The sequence below is a fragment of the Pinus tabuliformis genome, chromosome 6 (genome assembly GCF_031772625.1).
Source record: "Pinus tabuliformis cultivar Carrire ecotype Pingquan chromosome 6, CPIR1, whole genome shotgun sequence".
In the NCBI taxonomy this organism is placed as follows: domain Eukaryota; kingdom Viridiplantae; phylum Streptophyta; class Pinopsida; order Pinales; family Pinaceae; genus Pinus; species Pinus tabuliformis.
In genome coordinates this window covers 1894512911-1894532784 of record NC_142292.1, presented here as the reverse complement: position 1 = coordinate 1894532784, position 19874 = coordinate 1894512911, and positions in this window count along the sequence as shown.

Sequence of the window (19874 nt, the reverse complement as noted above, 5' to 3'; positions counted from 1 at the left end):
CATAACTATGGACACATAGCTCATAACTACATGTACAAGATGGAATCAACCAAGAATGAAAATCTTGACGATGAGAATCATAAGGTTTGGAAAGGAAAACAGGTACAAGATGAACAAGTACAAGACGAGCAATAAAAGAAAGAAGGAAATAAGGTCCCAACAATTTTTCTTTCATGATTCGTAAAAGATTGTGAGGAATCAGCAACTACTTCGATTAATGACTTGAATCAAGAAGGTCCATTAAATGACACAATATTTTGAACAATTCAGCTTATCAACTCCTAGAAATTTAAATCTGAGGAGTCTATGCAATAGTATATGATACAAGTCTATGATTGACAGACATGTAGTTTGAACAAGATGGCAGTTGCATTACATGTTCAGGGGGAGAAGAATAGTTGAAGTATCAAAAATTTAAGAAAGGAAGCACTGATAAGAAATCTCTATGTGGAAGTGGATCAAAATAATATAACTATTATCTAGATATCTCAGCAGAATAAAGGAATATTCATATATCAAGAAATTCAAGATGGAAGATTCCAAACCTATCCTTACCTCCATGGTAATAGGTTACAAGAAGATTTGTCAATGGATGTGGACCAAAGGTTGTATAGATCCATGATTGTAGTCTCCTCTGTGTGACAGTCTCCCTATGAGATATGATGCAAGAAGTTGGACAAGTAGCATGATTCCAAGCAGCACCAAAATAATATCATACCATTTCTGTCAAAATAATACTTTGATATCTTAAGGGAACAATTTTAGATGGTCTCTGGTATCCCAAAGGAAATGATCTGCTCATCCAAGCTTATACAGATTAGTTATGCAATTAAACAACCATTCATATATGAATCATAACATGGATATCATAAAAATGAAGAAGATTTAGATCAGGAACAAAGACAAGTGTTTCTTTTATTATAGACAAATAAAGTATAGAAAGGAATAATTTCACCTAATTCATCCTTTCACAGGCTCCAAGCGGAACCGTCCTCTAGATTCGTCTAGTCTCAAGCCTTCAACAAACACCTTCCATGACTTACTCCATGATATCTCAAGTAGTCGATAGACATCATCACACAAGGAAACAAGGGTTTCCTGTAAATGGGGGAAGTGGAGGAGGCACTAGGATCTTCAGACCTGGTCAGGGAAATCTCAGCATAGTAACCTTTCTCTCTCTTCTCTCCTCCTTTAGGCCTTCCCATTGAAGCCTTTTTATACTTCTCCCAAAGTATTTTTTTAGTTGGGAATTCATTGGGAACAGTTGGGCCACGGGCACTAATAGGTAATCAACAGGTAAAACCCGCGATCTTTGCCTGAAATTAGGGAGTTTTAATTTTTTTAAGTGTTTTAAAGCATATACACGGGTTGGGTATACACAGACCCACCTACACATGCATTTAGCTCAACGCAATGTCGCGTATAGGGAGTAAAACACTATTTTTTGAATATTTGGACCAGGTCTGGAAGGAGGGGTTGCCCTAGGCCATGAGTACGCTGTCACAAACATCAAGAGTGAGGTTTGGAGCTATAACAGATGCCCCCTAATATATGAGGTCAAAAGGGGTACATGATGGCCGAAATGTATTAAGAAAGTTCACGGAAAGGAAATCTGCCAAAAACTGAGAAGGACTTCACAAAAGGAGTTCAGCCTGCCAAGTACAAGTAGATCCACTAAGTATACAAGTATAAAAGACTGGAAAATACATAATGGATCATCTGATCACGATCGAACAAGTACATGTTTGAATGTCACATATAAGAATGTCAATGACGCTAAAGAATGAACCTGATCACTGATATCAAAGACTGATCACAAAAGGTACCAAATGAACATGATGGAATAGGATGGTACTACACTGCAAACTCAGATGCTAGCATATAGAATGTCGCCATGACTAACTGCAACATAGAAGGTGGAATGGTATCAACTAGCAGCAATAGGAGCAACTGTCAAGTGAACCAATGAATGCTGATGCAACCTGAGGTCTTCACCGACTGCTATGGTACATTTCTACACCATGGGAATAAATGATCTGAAGTCGACCATGTGAGAAATTGTTTGATTACCGGTCATTGTTGTATACCGTTAACAAACACGAGACTACTCACCAATAATGATAGTGAGTGTCAAGGTACGTAGTACAATCTAACAAGTGTGAATGGATGAGATGAAGTCGAACACCTGTAAGAATCTATCAATCAGGAGACAATGATGGATTCCCACTGTCGATAGCGAAGGATCTGCCACTAATGACTGCAAACCCCAAGGTACTACCAAATGGACTCTAGATCTTTGCCCCAGAGCAATGAGTCGAAGTCGATAGGGAAAGATCCGCTAGAAGGAAGGCATTAAGGCATCCTTCATCAATCTAGTGCGAGTGTAACCCGTAGGCCAATAATGTGGAAGGAATCAGACAAAAAAGATGTAGTAACCCGATCGAAGTACATTTCCAACATACACAAGTTGTGACTAGTGCACGACAAAAATCTCTGAACAACCCAATAATGAAAGTTGACACAGAGGCGAGGTATCCACCAATAAGGTCAAATGGAAACTAAGGTACTGCACGAATCCCAATGTGTGATAATGTAAGCTAATGTTGAACACAAGGGAAACCACTCAGTCAAAGACCCATGATACTAATCGATGTTGAGCACAAGGTGACCTATCAATAATTAAAATAGGGCCAGGGTGTAGCTCTAGGCTTGTCCTCAAAGCAAGATGTCGTCATCGATAACGACAAGACCCGCCAACAAGAAGTCAATGGGGACCTTCTCAAACCGGCACGAGTAAAGGACCAATATAGCTGATGTGATGATAGACATGATACTGACAATCAAGGATGGTCGATTGAAAAATGAGTCAAGTGACACCGCAAAGAGGCCGACTCAGGCTAACTTCCCTTGAACAAAATCACGACTCAATGTGACTATGTGGCAGCATATGACGACTCTGTATAAGTTTGTCGTGTAGGAGGCACGAAAAAACCCTCCATATGATTGGAAGAGATAACCAATCGAGGGAGAATTGACTCAATAACAAGGTTAAGGCATACCTAAGTCAAACTAAATCCTGCCCAAACGAAGGAGAATTTGTTTTTGAGTGCTTTGTTCAAGGACGACATGACTGACTCTAGCTGTCAACAATAAATGTAAATATTGTCCCATTCCTGCTCTTTTTTGGAATATATAATTTTTTGTCTCTTTCTGTTAAGCTGGAAAAAGAATGAAAGAATGCTATAGTACAGTGGAAAGAACAAGTGTCAGTGAAGTAGATGATTTAGTTCCTGGGATTGGAACATTCCTATGCTCAATGCAGGGAAGTGAAAACTGGTCAAAGACACTCAAAGGTGAGTTCCTTCCATGGATCAAGGTGTGTCAAGTTGTAGAAGGCAAGGGCATGCAAGTTTGATTTCGTAGTAGTTATGGTCAAAATTTGTCTTAAACACGAGTCCAAGTGAAGCCGACTTAAGGCTGAAAGGGTGAAAATGGTAAAAATGAAATGCAGTAGTACAACTCAACACAAAGGAGCCTCTAGGGTATAAGGCCAAAACAAAGCGAAGAAGCAAAAAGGAATGAGTCTTCATCACATAAGTCATGGCGAGAATAAAGAGGACTCCCGAGCCTATGGACAAAAATCTGCATGAGTTCCAAGTGACAACAAGGTACTAACTAGGGCACCCATGATAAGGTAGGCTCTACCACACAAGTCATGATACTTCTAAGCAATGAGAAGGTTCCACACCATAACTTGGTGGCATCGATCCTAAGGCCAAAATGGGAAAGGAAACTGATAAGTGCACATTGTAGGTGGAAAAACCTAACCTATATGCCAGTTTCGAGGACCAATACCTGTCAGAATGGACCAACCATAAAAAATTTCCAAAGGAGAAATCTTCCAAGTTATGTATACATAAATAGGAACACTAGACAAGAAGTTAATAAATCCCACATATAAACTTCATATAAAATCTTGTGTTTATAGAATACAAAACTTGAAAATGCGTACCTCATATATACAATATGGTACAGGGACCCATGCAACCTTGTGGCTTACACATAATGGTTCTTCTAAACAAACCCCTTGCAGGGCTCAGACCAAGGATTCCTTTGGTAGTCAAAACTCATGGCTTCAAAGAGTTCCTCCTGTGAAGGCAAAACAAGTTCTGAGAAATCATGGGAATTAAAGGGTCCCATGTCCCTATAGAAAGAATCTCTTGGTCAACTGCCAGGACCAAGTCCCAAGAAGGAGAATAATAGGTCAAAGGATCCTTCTTAGAAGCGATTGAACATTGAGGATTCAATGCCACATAACTCACCCGTGGCGGGGTATAGTCTACTTGAACACTTGGAGCAAACCAAGGGGTATTTTGTAGTAAAGTTGAATTAGGGTGATAATTATCAAATGCAAGCTGATCAATAGTGACAATATTCTCGTTATGAGGAAATCACATTACTCGAAGGAGTGAAGACACCACAACATTCATAGCATAGACATAATCACACCCCAATAACATATTAAAGTCTAAAGGGCTATCAACCACCATCATATCAATTAGGATAGTCTTCCCACCTAAAGTGATAGGCAGTTGAGGAAGAATACCCATAGATTCACTAGGTCTTCTATCATAGGCTAACAACTGACTCTGAGCTATCAACAACTTTTCGGAACCCAAAGCTTTCCAAGTCAAAGAGGATATAATACTTGCAGAGGATCCTTCATCCACCACACATCGATAGAAATTTGTGGAATTAACTCTGACCTTTATTTGGAAAGGTGTAGCGGAAGGAAGACGAGGCTCAAAAAGACTATACCAATCAAAGGAAACACTCCTGGAACTTGGAGGGGGAACATTTGAAGAAACCGGAATGCCCCCTATACCAGAAGACTCTATACTAGAAATTAAGCAGACTCTTTTGTTAGGCACTGCACCCCCAAAAAAGGAGTGTAATCAGCTAGAGATTGCATTGGCTCAACCACATTGTCAACTAATGGTTGGCAGGATTGATGAGAAACATATCAGATCTAGGAGTAGGAGTACTTTCAGACTCGGACCATATCCTTTGAACCTATGGAATACCAGGGCATAAATGAGTAAGATGGTCTCCCTTGCATATTTTACAAGGGAACTTAGGTTTAAAACTTCTACGTCCAGGTTTCTTATCAACCTCCATTCCACCAACATGACTAGCAGTGGTTTGTGGAGAGTCCTGAACATGAATTACAGATGATCCTAACTCTTTGCTAGTATGACTTGCAGTGACTACACTCGTGCCCCCAGCATGACTTGCACCGGCTGAAGGCTCATCTCCAACATGACTGGCAGAGGTTGAGGACGAAGTGCTAGTGTGACTTGCAGTGACTAGACTTGTGCCCCTAGCATGACTTGCATTGGCTGAAGGCTCATCTCCAACATGACTGGCAAAGGTTGAAGATGAATGGATAGAATTATTCTTCTTCTTTGACTTTCTCTTTCTCCTTTTTTTAGATTTCTTGTTACAAGAAGGAGGAGAAAAATGAATCCCTGATTTCTCTTTGAAAGAAGATGAACAATTAGCACCCATGTGATGCCCCTGAAATGAAGCATTCATCTAAGAAGGTTCAAGAGCATTGGCAATATTCGGAGTGGACCACAGCCAAACGGGTAGTCCAACATTCAACCCACGAATATTCAAAGTGGCCATCAAGGGAGTACCAAAGTTTCCAAAGAAAGGAAAAGCACAAGGATATCCTTTTGGAAGGGTACCTTGGTTGGCTTCCATAGGAATATTGGGCTTATCAAACTGATCCACAGAGCCTTCGCTTACGGGAATGTAGAAATAACTTTTTAAGGGATATGGATAGGCAATCAAAACCTTTGCCCTTGAGGAGGCAACTCCACAACTTCTGAAAGAACGACCAAAAGCCTTTCAATATCGATAGAGTGGTAAGCTAGTCACTTAGAACACAAAGTCCAAATGTGACTAGACAAAAATACCTAAAGCCAACTATATACAACGAGCAAAGAGCACTCACTAAAAAGTCCCTAAAAGAAGTCAGCCAGTCAAACAACTTCCAAGTATTTCCACTCCGGGTGATTAGGACCGGCCACCAAAATACAACAAAGTGAAGTAAGTGGCCTTCCGAAGATAGTCTGGGATAATGACAGCCCAGTCCTACCAGTGAAGGTAACAGAGGAAGTTACGCTGACCTCCTAACAATAGCCTACGTCGGTGCAAGCCCCCAAGCTTCGCAAGGGTGCCCTCCAGTAGTACCGTTGAGAGTGATACAACGTCGACCTCAGGTGCCACAGGATTCCCCTCCGCAGCCACCTATGTAGATCCCTAGGAGCAGCAACTAAGGTTACCAACTCGTATTAGAAGCCAGGTGGAACAGTCTTGAGGTTAGATCCGACAAGTAGGAGAGGGGGTATCTCTCTTCCCTGTCTTCAAAAACCCTCATGCTTAACTCCCAGATCCGGAGCTTTCCTGGTCTTCCTAACACTATTGGATTTTCACTCACTATTCAGACTCCTATGTTTGATAGTTTAAATGGCCTTGGAGAGTTATCTCTCCACTCGCCTAATCCAAGGCCCTAAAATATCCTAAAACTTGTTGGTGTGTTTAACTTGACAATTATAAAAAGTTCTAGTATATTTTAATTAGCACTTGTTTTTAAATGGGCTGTTCTTTAAGTCAAGGGATAAGCAGAAGTGAAACTAGTGGTGTTTTGACGCAAAATAAATTAATAAAAACCAAACTATATGAAAATGCACTTGTTTTCATTTTTTGATGAAATAAATTTCTTCTAGGTTCAGAGGAACTTCAAAGAAAGCAACAAATTTTTCTTTTCTTTTCTTTTACTCACGCTTCACACTCACAAAAGTTAACAAAACTATGGATGTCCTAAAAATATATGCAAATTTATCCTAATGCAATGAGTACATGCTGATGCAGTACTTAAGACTATTCTCAATCAAGAAATGAAAGTAACTTGTTTATCAATATCATTTGCCACTTAAAATGGTTAGACGGAATATGAGTTGCTAATGCTCATTTTCGTCTCTACACTAAAGCAAGTTTCAAGACACAAAAATGAACTTTCATTCACTAAAAGAAACTAAATCAAAACAAAGTTCAAGAAAGCAAAACCAAGTTTTTCAAGAAGTTTTCTTCGAAAGCAAAAGCAAAAATGTCTTTTGAAAAGTTCTCTCAACAAGACTGAAACTTTATGATTGAAAAATTGGCAACAAAACACTTTGCGAGCTGACAACACAAAATGGATGAAAACTCAACAACAAAAAAAAATGTGTTTCGAGATGCTCTTAACAATCAAAAGCAACAGTAAGAGCTTGGCAACAAGGACCAAAATATCAAAAAGACAATTTCCAAGAAAGTGTCAATCAACAACTTTCAGAAAGCAAGAAAAGTAGATGGTCACAAAAATGTAGTTTTGACAAGCAAACACAAAAGGTCACCAAAACAAGATTTGACACAAATATTGAGATCAATCTTTCTACCCTGAAGGATCAGAGAAGCCAAGATTCCTGGCAAGAAATCTTGCGTGCTTAAACAAAAATGATGACGCTTTCAAAAACAAATAAGACCAACACTTTCCACAATCAGAGAGAATTTGAAATCAGATACTTGTTGTAAAACTAAAGATTGACACAGAAAAGTAACTATTCACGACTGAATCAAACCAGTAGACAGACCTTCAGAAACAAAAAGATTTGAAAAATCTTGAAAATTACAATATATACGCCACTGTGTTAGTGCACAATTGCGTGTATACGCGACTTAGCCTAAGGAAACATGCATATACGCAGGTTCACTTAAGGAAACATGTGTATATATGCTTCTGTAAACTGGAGAAACAACGTATATAAAAGATTCCAAGAAGAAACAAAAAATAGTCTAAAGAAACTGACCAAACTTATAATTCAAGTTCCTACAGGAACAGACTACACACTAAAAGCAAGCAAACAAACAACTGAACCCTGATTGGCTTGAATAAACCCAAACTAGGAACAACAATATTGTTGTCCGTAGCAGAGTCACTAATTCTGTTAAGGGATAAATTCCCCTAGGGTCTTGGGTTGATACCCTAGCAGATCAGAGGTTGTCTATACAGAGAAACACACATTCCATCCAGCCATAATGCTAATATAAGCAAACTATACGATAAGGGGCATACCTAGGGTTCCTTCGTTTCACAAGATCCTGCCAGGGTCCAAACCCTCTTGGAGTTCCTTTTGCTCCTTCAACCTGCAAAACAATCAATTCAAGAAAGTACAGTAGTATATTGACTAAACATCATAAAGAAATCATCTTCATAGTACATTGAAAGGTAGTTAGTTATGCAATTAAACAACCATTCATATATGAATCATAACATGGATATCATAAACATGAAGAAGATTTATATCAGGAACAAAGACAAATGTTTCTTTTATTATAGAAAAATAAAGTACAGAAAGGAATAATTTCACCTGATTCGTCCTTTCGCAGGCTCCAAGCGGAACTGTTCTCTAGATTCGTCCAGTCTCAAGCCTTTAACAAACGCCTTCCATGACTTACTTCATGATATCTCAAGTAGTATGTAGACATCATCACACAAGGAAAAAAGGGATTCCTGTAAATGGGGAAAGTGCAGGAGGCACTAGGATCTTCAGACCTGGTCAGGGAAATCTCAGCATAGTAACATTTCTCTCTCTTCTCTCCTCCTTTAGGCCTTCCCATTGAAGCCTTTTTATACTTCTCCCAAAGTAGTTTTTTAGTTGGGAATTCGTTGGGAATAGTTGGGCCATGGGCACTAATAGGTAATCAGCAGGTAAGACCCGCGATCTCCACCCTAAATTAAGGATTTTTAATTTTTTTAAGTGTTTTAAAACATATACGCGGGTTGGGTATACACAGACCCACGTACACACGCATTTAGCTCAGGTCAATGTCACGTATAGGGAATAAAACACTATTTTTTGAATATTTGGACCAGGTCTGGAAGGAGGGTTTGCCCTAGGCCATGAGTGTAGCATCACAAACATCAAGAGTGAGGTTTGGATCTATAACGTCCCTCTGTCCATATGTACCATCTGTACTAAGTAGTGTCCCTGAGGTATCGCAATAAATGCTTTGCCTCCTTCCAATAAAGCTTGGTATGCCTAACCATCACTTGAGTCAATTGGTTAACTACATAGCATAAATCGGCTTGTCTGTTCCCGAAGTACATGAGTGAACCCACAAGCTTCCTATAAACAGTAGCTTTGACTAACTCTCACGAAGTAGCATCCTCCTTCCTCTAGTGACCAACTAGAGGAGTCTCCATAGGCTGACAACTATCCATGTGAAACATCCTTATTATATCATTGGTATACTTGCCTTGAGACAAAAAAAATGTTGATTAGTGGTTGTCATTGATGTCAACCCAAGCAGCACCAGGGGCTACCCTGATCTTGCATGGGAATTTTGACTTCAAAAATTACTCTATTCCGAGTCAACGATATTCTAGATGGATTGTCCTCATCGAGATGTTTCCATCGATAGATGGCATGCCATGTAATTCTTCACGGTTTGAGAGATATTCATGTTTGAAGTTAGTAACCTCAGTTAGTGGGATAAAACCCTATCGGGTTGTGTGATGGAACTCATAATTGGTTGTGGTAACTAAATAGTCAATAATGAAGAATGTTTTTTTCTCCTAAAATTCCTCCAACGTTCACTTGTTGAGGACCCTCTCAACTCAAGACATTCATATAAATAGCGACCCTCATATCCTCCTCTAGTAGGGATTTTGTGGTTTCAAATAGATCATCGTGGAATTTTCACTATAAATTATTTTATGCAATGCTTCAAAAACTGAAATTAAAATAAATTTGAGCCGAAATCTTGATGAACCTCATGACAAAATTTCAAAGCTTGGTTCATTATATTTTCGGAGAGATGATCTGAGGACGTTAGCGTTTTTGCAGGCTCCCAAATTCCATGTCAAATAAGTGACGTTGGGAAAATCGTCATAACATTCTCTCTAGGAATTGGATTCAAATTTCACAAATAGTGACAGAAATAGGATGGAATGTAGTTTTTTGGATATCGTTTTCATGGCCTAAGGTCATAACAGTGACACTTGGCACTTAGTACAAGTTCGCTCTAAGGAACCAATCTATAATCAGGTCATCATGGGAGATTGGGCATACCTCTTTCTTGAAGAATACAATCTTGATCAAACCTATGGAGTTAGAAACATGACTCAGAGGGCTACCATAAGAACAACCTGTAGACCCTGGAGATCCGAAATTACATAGATACAATAGATTCAATATCGATCTCTTAGAAGGAAAGAAAAGGCATGCGTTCAAGGATCACTACAATAAGGACCACACATCAAGAGTCAAGGGTAAGTGTCCTACAACAAGGTATTTATGATTATTGTTTACATTTGAATTTCGTGTATCATTTCTAACACATTTTTTTGAAAGACAACATAATTATATATAGGGTCTCAGTTATATATCTATGTCTCGATATGTCACAACTAGTTTTGATACCACATTTCGGATGTCCTATTCCTGATACCACACATTTGATGCTACATATTCTTGATGTTACACCAACTCTGCTAAATCTATATGATGTTGTAAGTTCATGTTATTTCTCTTGTCATAGTTTATATAATGGTCGCTCTTGTTGTACTTAGAACTTGGTCCATCGCAAGTCTAGGGCTTGTCATCAATTTTTATTGTATATATCTTCAAGTTAGTTGTGGATATCATCTTGCATAGAGTCCATGCCTGTATCAAAAGTGGGAGTCTTTGTCTACTGCTGCAACAAGTCAACAACAAAAGTGACAAACACACTTCAGGTACGCATTATAATTGTAATTATAATTTATTCATTATTTTGCACTTATGTTTTGTAGGAAGAGGTAAGTTGAAGGGTATTTTATTTTGTTTTGGGATTGGTTTCACAAGGAAAATTTTGGATGTAGGTAGAAGAAGATTCAAGTACAACATCAAGAAAGAATTTAGGATCATAAGTATCAAATCAAAGGAAGCATTGTAGCAAGACATCCTTGAAGACATGACAACCATCCATATATTGTGAAGTATTGTTAAGGCCATGAGTCATCATTGTAAAGACTATAAAAAGTCATTTGTGAAATATTCATTCTACCTAGAGTCGAAGAGGAAGTGTTAGGAGGTATAGGAGTAATTGTTGGGATGATGTCATGGTTGGGTTGCAGGTCATAGTGTGATTGGGTAATTGTTCAAGTACAAGAAAATCATTGTAAATCATATTGTATCGTGGATTGTTGTTCCTGGTATGGGAGTCCACACTCCTGAGGTATTGTCGTTTGTATCATCCAATAATTTTCATTTGTGTAATGTAAAGGAGGTTTCCCCCTCACAAAGGCTGATTTTTAATTCGTTGATCTATCTTTTCTTCTATTTTGTGAGATGTTTACATAGCATGTCATTTTTGGTCATTATAGGGTGGTAGTGAGGTGCTAGGAAAGTGCATGAAGTTGCCTACAGGTTGGGGCTTCTTAACACTTCAGGGTGGTAGGGAGGTGCTAGGAAAGTGCATGAATTCGCCTACAGGTTGGAGCCTCTAAACACTTCAGGGTGGTAGGGTGGTACTACAACAATTTGTGGCTCGCTAGGGTGTTGGGGCATCCATTCAGTTGATTATTAAAGAAATCATGGCATTGTGGCATCCTTCTTGGGGAAGCTAGAGAAAAATACTTTTCTAGAATTCTAGGAAGTTGTTGCTTTCATTTTAATTGGGGCTGAAGATTAAAGAATTTATTAGAAAAGCATTAAGTGGTTTTTGACTCGGAGGATGTTTTCCACCTAAAATTCTTGTGCCTAATGTGTTCTTTTATTTACTGTTATTACCTCATAAACATTAATAAAAATTTAATATTAACTAATGCTTTAAAAAGATTTAAAAGTGCTAATTGCTAAGGAATATTGATTCACCCCCGCTCTCAGTGTTTCCAACAATTACTATCAGATCTTGTCTCCTTAAATAATAGTCTAACTTATGGAAGGAGATCATGGAGTATACTAAGAATAGAGTTCCTTTGTTCAATGGAGATAACTATCCACTTTGGAGTGGAAGAATGTAGGTTCATTTGCTAGCACAAGGATATGAAGTATGGGAAATTGTTGATAAAGGCTTCACACCGACCCAGGATGAACAAGGTAAGAAAAATATGGTATATGATGCAAAGGCTAAATATCTTATTATAAGTGATCTTACCTAATTTGTTTATCTTAAGGTATTGAGTTGAAAAAATACTAAAGACGTATGGGGAAAGCTTGAAAATAAATATGAAGGTGACTCAAAGGTGAAAGAAGAAAAGTTTTAAATCTTTAGGGAAAATTTTGAGCAACTCAAAATGGGGGAAGATGAAGATATTTCTTCATACTTTTAGAATTCTAATGAAACAAAAAAATACGTTGTAAGGTTTGGGAGAACCTGTTGAATGAAAATTAGTGTCTGAAATATCCTTAGAACCTTGCCAGCAAGATTTAACCCTAAGGTATCCGTCTTGGAAGATAGATTGAATCTGACCAATCTCAGCATAGATGAATTGCATGGAATTCTTATAGTGTATGAAATTAGGAATGAAGAAGAGGATGGCCCATCTCACTTAGAAACAATTTTTTCCACATTCAAGAAGAATGGTGAGGACAAGCAGAATCTGAAAGCAAAAAATTACAATTGTAAGGATGAGGAAAAGGAAGAAGATGAAGAAGAATTCTAAAATAAATAATTTGCCTACATCACGCGGAAAATGAGAAAATGTACGGGAAAATTCAAATGTAAATTTCCATTAATATTTTCTGACTGTGGTGAGGTTGGACATTTTACAGCCAAATGTACTCACAAAAACAAGGTCGTTACGAATGGAAAGAAAGGTCCTGGGAAGTTCAACAAGCACGGAAACAAGAATTGGTTTAAGAAAAATTTCTTCACCGAAGAAGATAGTTCCTCATCTTAAGAAGATAGTGATAATGAGGAAGAATTCGTTGGAAGAGAATTTTTTACGGGAAAGCACATAAGCAAGAGACACCTGATAAAGAAGGAGGTGAAGAAGAAGAAATGACTAAGGTTGAATTTCAAAACAATGGGTTATAAAAGAGCTCAAAGTTGAGAAGAAGCATGTCAACACTCTTGAAGATGAATTAAAGATAAAAAGAGAACATGTCCTCAACCTTAAAATAAAGGTTGAAGAATACAAGTGAATTGAAGAATCTGTCTAGAAAGAAATAAAGGAAAATAAAAAGGAAAGAGAAGCATTGGAAGCTGAAATAGTTGCTCTACGAAAGGAAGTAAAAAATGGAAAAAAAATTCAAAACTACACCAACAGTTCAAAGACTTTGGATGAACTCATCAGCAACCAACGATCATACAGTGACAAGACTGGACTTGGTTACAAAGAAAAAATCAGAAATAATTCGAGTCCTTCTATAACAATTAAAGAAGATGGATATGCAAAATCTACCAAGTAGATAGATATCTCAGCGAAATCAAGAGATCAAGACTCACAGGAATAACATTGGAAGACAATTCCTCAAAGGAGATTTCCTCCTAGGTACCAACCTATCTTTATGGTCATTGTTATTCATGCAGAAGGTTTGGACATAGAGCTATAGAATGTCGCATGTACGTTTGGAATTAATATAACAGACATGGATAGTATGGAACTCAACATAATATCAACAAATTTGATCATTTAAGAGGTGATATTGAATGTTACAAATGTAACAATTTTGGATGTATGGTTAGGAATTGTGAAGTTCTAGAAAGGTACAACTATTATCGGCAAAACCCTAGAAGAAAATTTGCAGGATCACGAGATAGACACCAAACAAATTATTTTATGAATAACATCAAATGTTACAAATATCATAACTATGGACACATAGCTCATAACTACATGTACAAGATGGAATCAACCAAGAATGAAAATCTTGACGATGAGAATCATAAGGTTTGGAAAGGAAAACAGGTACAAGATGAACAAGTACAAGACGAGCAATAAAAGAAAGAAGGAAATAAGGTCCCAACAATTTTTCTTTCATGATTCGTAAAAGATTGTGAGGAATCAGCAACTACTTCGATTAATGACTTGAATCAAGAAGGTCCATTAAATGACACAATATTTTGAACAATTCAGCTTATCAACTCCTAGAAATTTAAATCTGAGGAGTCTATGCAATAGTATATGATACAAGTCTATGATTGACAGACATGTAGTTTGAACAAGATGGCAGTTGCATTACATGTTCAGGGGGAGAAGAATAGTTGAAGTATCAAAAATTTAAGAAAGGAAGCACTGATAAGAAATCTCTATGTGGAAGTGGATCAAAATAATATAACTATTATCTAGATATCTCAGCAGAATAAAGGAATATTCATATATCAAGAAATTCAAGATGGAAGATTCCAAACCTATCCTTACCTCCATGGTAATAGGTTACAAGAAGATTTTTCAATGGATGTGGACCAAAGGTTGTATAGATCCATGATTGTAGTCTCCTCTGTGTGACAGTCTCCCTATGAGATATGATGCAAGAAGTTGGACAAGTAGCATGATTCCAAGCAGCACCAAAATAATATCATACCATTTCTGTCAAAATAATACTTTGATATCTTAAGGGAACAATTTTAGATGGTCTCTGGTATCCCAAAGGAAATGATCTGCTCATCCAAGCTTATACAGATGCAGATTGGGCAGGAAGTGTTTATGATCGTAAGAGTACCAGTGGAGAAACGTTCTATCTAGGTGGTTTCCTTGTCTCATGGTTAAGTAAAAACTAGTCTTCAATCTCGTTATCAACAGTGGAAGAAAAATACATTGTGACAACATCTTGTTGTACTCAAGTTCTCTGGATGAAGAAAACCTTGCAAGATATTCAAGTTAAGTTTGATGAGCCTATTCCCATCTTCTGCGATAACACCATTTCCATGAATATCTACAAAAATTGTTTGATGCATTCCAAAACAAAGTACATTCCGATCAAATATCATTTCATTAGAAACGAGGTCACCGAAAATAACATCAAGCTTGAATATGTTGGCACAAAGGAAAAAATTGTTGAAATATTTACTAAACCATTATCTCATGAAGCATTTGAGTATATTCGACAAAATCTTGGGATTCTCCCAAGTTCTCATTAGAATCCTTCTATTATCTAACTAAGTAGAAAGGGGGAGTGTAGGTGTGCACAGTTCGATAGTATGACAGTTTGTCAGGGGAGTTACCCTTTTCCATTGATGAAAAAGGGGGAGAGAAGGAAGGAAGAAGATGTGTCATGATTGTAGGGGGGCACTTGTGTTTCCATCAATGCCAAAAGGGGATATTTTTATTAGTGGTTTTCATTGACGTCAACCCAAGAAACACGAGGGGTTACCCCGATCTTGCATGAGAATTTTGACTTGAAAAGCTACTCTATTCTGAGTCGAGGATATTCTAAACACATTCTACTCGTTGATATGTTTCCATTGATATATGGAACGCCATGTAGTTCTTCACGGTTTGAGAGATATTCATGTTTGAAGTTAGTAACCCTAGTTAGTGGGCTAAAAGCCTATGGGGTTGTGGCATGGCACTATTAATTGGTTTTGGTCACTGAATAAATAATTAATAATGGTATTTTTCTCCTAAAATCCCTCCAATGTTCACTTATTGAGGATCCTCTCAACTATATATATTCATATAAATAGTGACCCTCATATCCTCCTCTAGTAGGGATTTTGTGGTTTCAAACAGGTCATCATGGAATTTTCACTATAATTTTTTTTTTTCTGCGAAGCTTCTAAGCTGAAATTAAAACCCATTTGGACCAAAATCCTGATCAACATCATAACCAAATTTGATATCTTGGTTCACTATATTTCCAGAGATATGATCTGAGGAAGTTAGGGTTTTTGCAAGCTCCTGAATTTCATGTCAAACAAGTGATGTTGGGAAAATCGTCAAATATTTATATATGCACATTCGATTCAAATTTCATAAATAGTGACAGAAATAGGATTGAATTTAGTTTGTTAGGTATCTATTTCAGGGTCGAAGGTCGCAACAGTGACACGTAGCACTTCATACACATTTTCTCTATTGAACCCGTCTCTAATTAAGTCATCGTGGGAGATTGGGCATAACCTTTTTTGAAGATTCCAATCTTGATCAGGACTGTCGGGTTGGAAAAAAGACTTAGAGGGCTACCACATGATGCAATTTCAGACCCTAGAGATCCGAAATTACATAGATACAACAGATTCAATATAAGGCTCCTAGAAGGCAAGAAAAAGCATGCATTCAAGGATCATTGCAATAAGGACCACACATCAATAGTCAAGGGTAAGTCTCCTATAGCAAGATATGTATGAATAGTTTTTACATTTGAATTTCGAGTATCATATCTAACTTATGTTTTTGTAGGAAAACATAAGTATATACAGGGTCTCGGTTATATCTCTATGCATCTATATGTCATAATTAGTTTTGATATCACATTTCAGATGTCATATTCTTCATACTACACATTTGATGCTACATATTCTTGATGCTACACAATGTCTGCTAAATCTAGATGATGTTGTAAGTTCATGTTACTTGTCTTGTCATAGTTGATAGAATGATCTATGTTGTTGTACTTAGAACTTGGTCCATCACAAGTCTAGGGTCTCTCATCCGTTTTTATTGTATATATCTTTAGGTCAGTTTTGGATATAGTCTTGCATGGAGTCCAGGCCTATATCAAGAGTGGGAGTGTTTGTCTATTGCTACAACAATTTAAAAAAAAAGTGACAAGCACACTTCAGGTACGCATTGTAATTTTAATTTGTATTTATTCATCATTATTCACTTACATGTGTTTTGCAAGCAAAGGTAAGTTGAAGGGTATTTTGTTTTATTTTCAAATTAGTTTCATCGAGAAAATTTTGCATGCAGGTAGAAGAAGATTCAAGTACAACATCAAATAAGAATTCAAGAGGAGAAGTATCAGAACAAAGGAAGCATTGCAACTGGACATCCTTGAAGACATGACAACCATATAGATATCATGAATTATTGTTATGGCCAAGAGTCATCATTGTAAAGTTGTAAAAGAGCCATTTATAAAAGAGTCATCATTGTAAATTTCTAAAAGAGTCATTTGTAAAAGAGCCATCATTGTAAATATTGTAAAAGAGCCATTCTTCTTAGAGTCAAAGAGGCAGTGTTGGGAGGTATAGGATTCACTGTTGGGATGATTTGATTGGGTAATTGGTCAAGTACAAGAAAATCATTGTAAATCATATTGTATCGTGGATGATTAGCCCTGGTACGGGAGTCCACACACTTGTCTCATTTTTTTTCATTATAGTCTGGTAGGGAGGTGCTAGGCAAGTGCATGAAGTTGCCTACAAGTTGGGGTGAGTCGTGGCTCACTAGGGTGTTGGGACATCCATTCAGTTGATTACTGAAGAAATCAGGGCGTTGGGGCGTCCTTCCAGTGGGAGCTGGAGAAGAATGCTTTTATAGAATTCTAGGAAGTTGTTGATTTCATTTGATTTGCGGCTGAATATCAAACAATTTATTATAAAATCATTCAATGGTTTTTGACCCAGAGGGGGTTTTCCACCTAAAATGCTTTTGCCTACTGTGTTCCTTTATTTACTTTTATTACTGCATAAAAATTAATAACAATTGAGGATTAACTAATGCTCTGAAAATATTTAGAAGTGTTAATTGCTAAGGAATACTGATTCACCCCCCCCCCCCAAAGTATTTCTAACAAATATCTCCCCGTCACCTTGCCATAATTCCATGCCCATAAAGTAATGCATGAGCCCCAAGTCCTTCATCTCAAACTCTCTTGCAAGGTCCTCCTTGCAAGATTTTATCAGCTGATCATCACTTATTAGTATGAGATCATCAACATAAAGTACAATGATTAACAATTTACCTTCCACCACTATGTGGTATAGGTTTGCATCTGCTTCACTATGCATGAATTCCAACCCAGTGAAGTAGCTATCTATCCTGGTGTACCAAGCATGAGGTGCTTGCATTAGCCCATACAATGCTCTCTTCACCCGACACACATGTAACTCACGGTTGAAGGTTTCAAAACCTTCAAGCTGCTCTATGTACACCTCTTCCTCAGTTGTGCCATTAAGGAAGGTTGTCTTTACATCCATCTGATATATCTTCCAACCAATCTGTGTTGATATTTCCAATATAGATCTGCTTGACACATACCTTACAACAGGATAAAAGGTCTCCTCATAGTCAATCCCCTCTACCTGTGAAAAGCCACAGGCCACAAATATAGCCTTATGCTTCTCCAGACTACCATCTACAGCTTTCTTGACCTTGTAAATCCAATGGGAGATCACCATAGACTTACCCTCTAGTATTGGGACCACATCCCAAACGTTGTTATGAACTATGGAGTCATACTCCTCCACGATGGCATAAACCCAAACCGGCTACCGCACTACTTCCTCAAAGGAATATGGCTCTGTCACAACACATCCAATCATAAAAGCCATGTATCAAGTGTACATGTTAGTTGACCTCCTCTCTCTAGCATCTGACAACAATCTATTCACCTCTCTAGTGCACTTTCTCCCATATCCGGAAGACTCTACTTGAGTGGATGTCTCAATTCCCGGATCCTCTACATGTAGCTGCTCCACATCAATCTAAGGCTCCTCAACCTTAGGAGATAAAATCTCTTCAACTACATGTAGCTGAAGCTCCCTCTCAAGGGAAAGTTGCATGGCCTTCTCCTTATCAAGTCTAACATCCTTCTGAACCACTGTCATCCTGTTGGTCGACAAGTACACTGGATATTTGTGAGGTATATCATTTTACCCCAAAAATATCCCCAACTCTACTGTTGGATCCAACTTCTTTTGTGCATATTTTATCACATGGAAATATACTTATGACCCAAATATCCTAAAGTGACCAACATCTGGCATCTTACTAGAATAAGACTCCTCTAGTGTCTTCATCCCAAGTATCTGATATGGGCTACGGTTATGAACATAAACCATTGTGTTGCATGCCTCATCCCATAAGTATAGTGGGAGACCCTAACCATGCAACATCAACCTCGCTGCCCCTACCATGATTTTGTTCTTCCTCTCATGCACCATATTATATTGAGGGTTATGGGGTGCTGTCAACTCCCATTTAACCCTTCCGATGCACAAAAGTTCTTAAACTTATTTGAGACATACTCACCACCATTATCACTATGTAGAGATTTAACCCTTTTTCGCGACTCTTTCTCTACCAATTCTTTAAACTCACAAAACTTTGTGAAGGTTTGATCCTTTTTCTTCATGCAAATACCCAACATTTTCGAGAAAAGCCATCAAAAAATATAACATAATACCTCTGTTTAGCCGTGGATGCTGTCGAGAATGGTCAGCACACATCTGAATGGACTCGCTCTAGAATAGCCTCTACTCGACTATCTCTATTGTGAAAGGAAGACTTGGTGTATTTACCCAAAGTACACCCCTTGAATGTATCAAATTTCTATAGTGTACCTTTGGGAAAACCACTGGAGATTTGCTGCATGATATTCAAAATCCCATGATGAAAGTGGCCCAATCACCTCTGCCAAAACTCGCAAATGTCTTAGCGCTGCACCATATTTTCTTTTGTGCTCAAAACAACACAATTCTCTACCTCTAGCTTATAGAGATTCTTCATCTGAATCCCTATCTTCTTTACTTGACATGTGGCTATGTGTTGAAGGAACGCCTTTCCTTTCAAGAAGATCGCATCATAGCCTCTATCCTCAAGCATGGAAATGGATACCAAGTTCTTTTTCAGCCCGAGCACATACATAACATTATTGAAGGTGAGTGGAGTC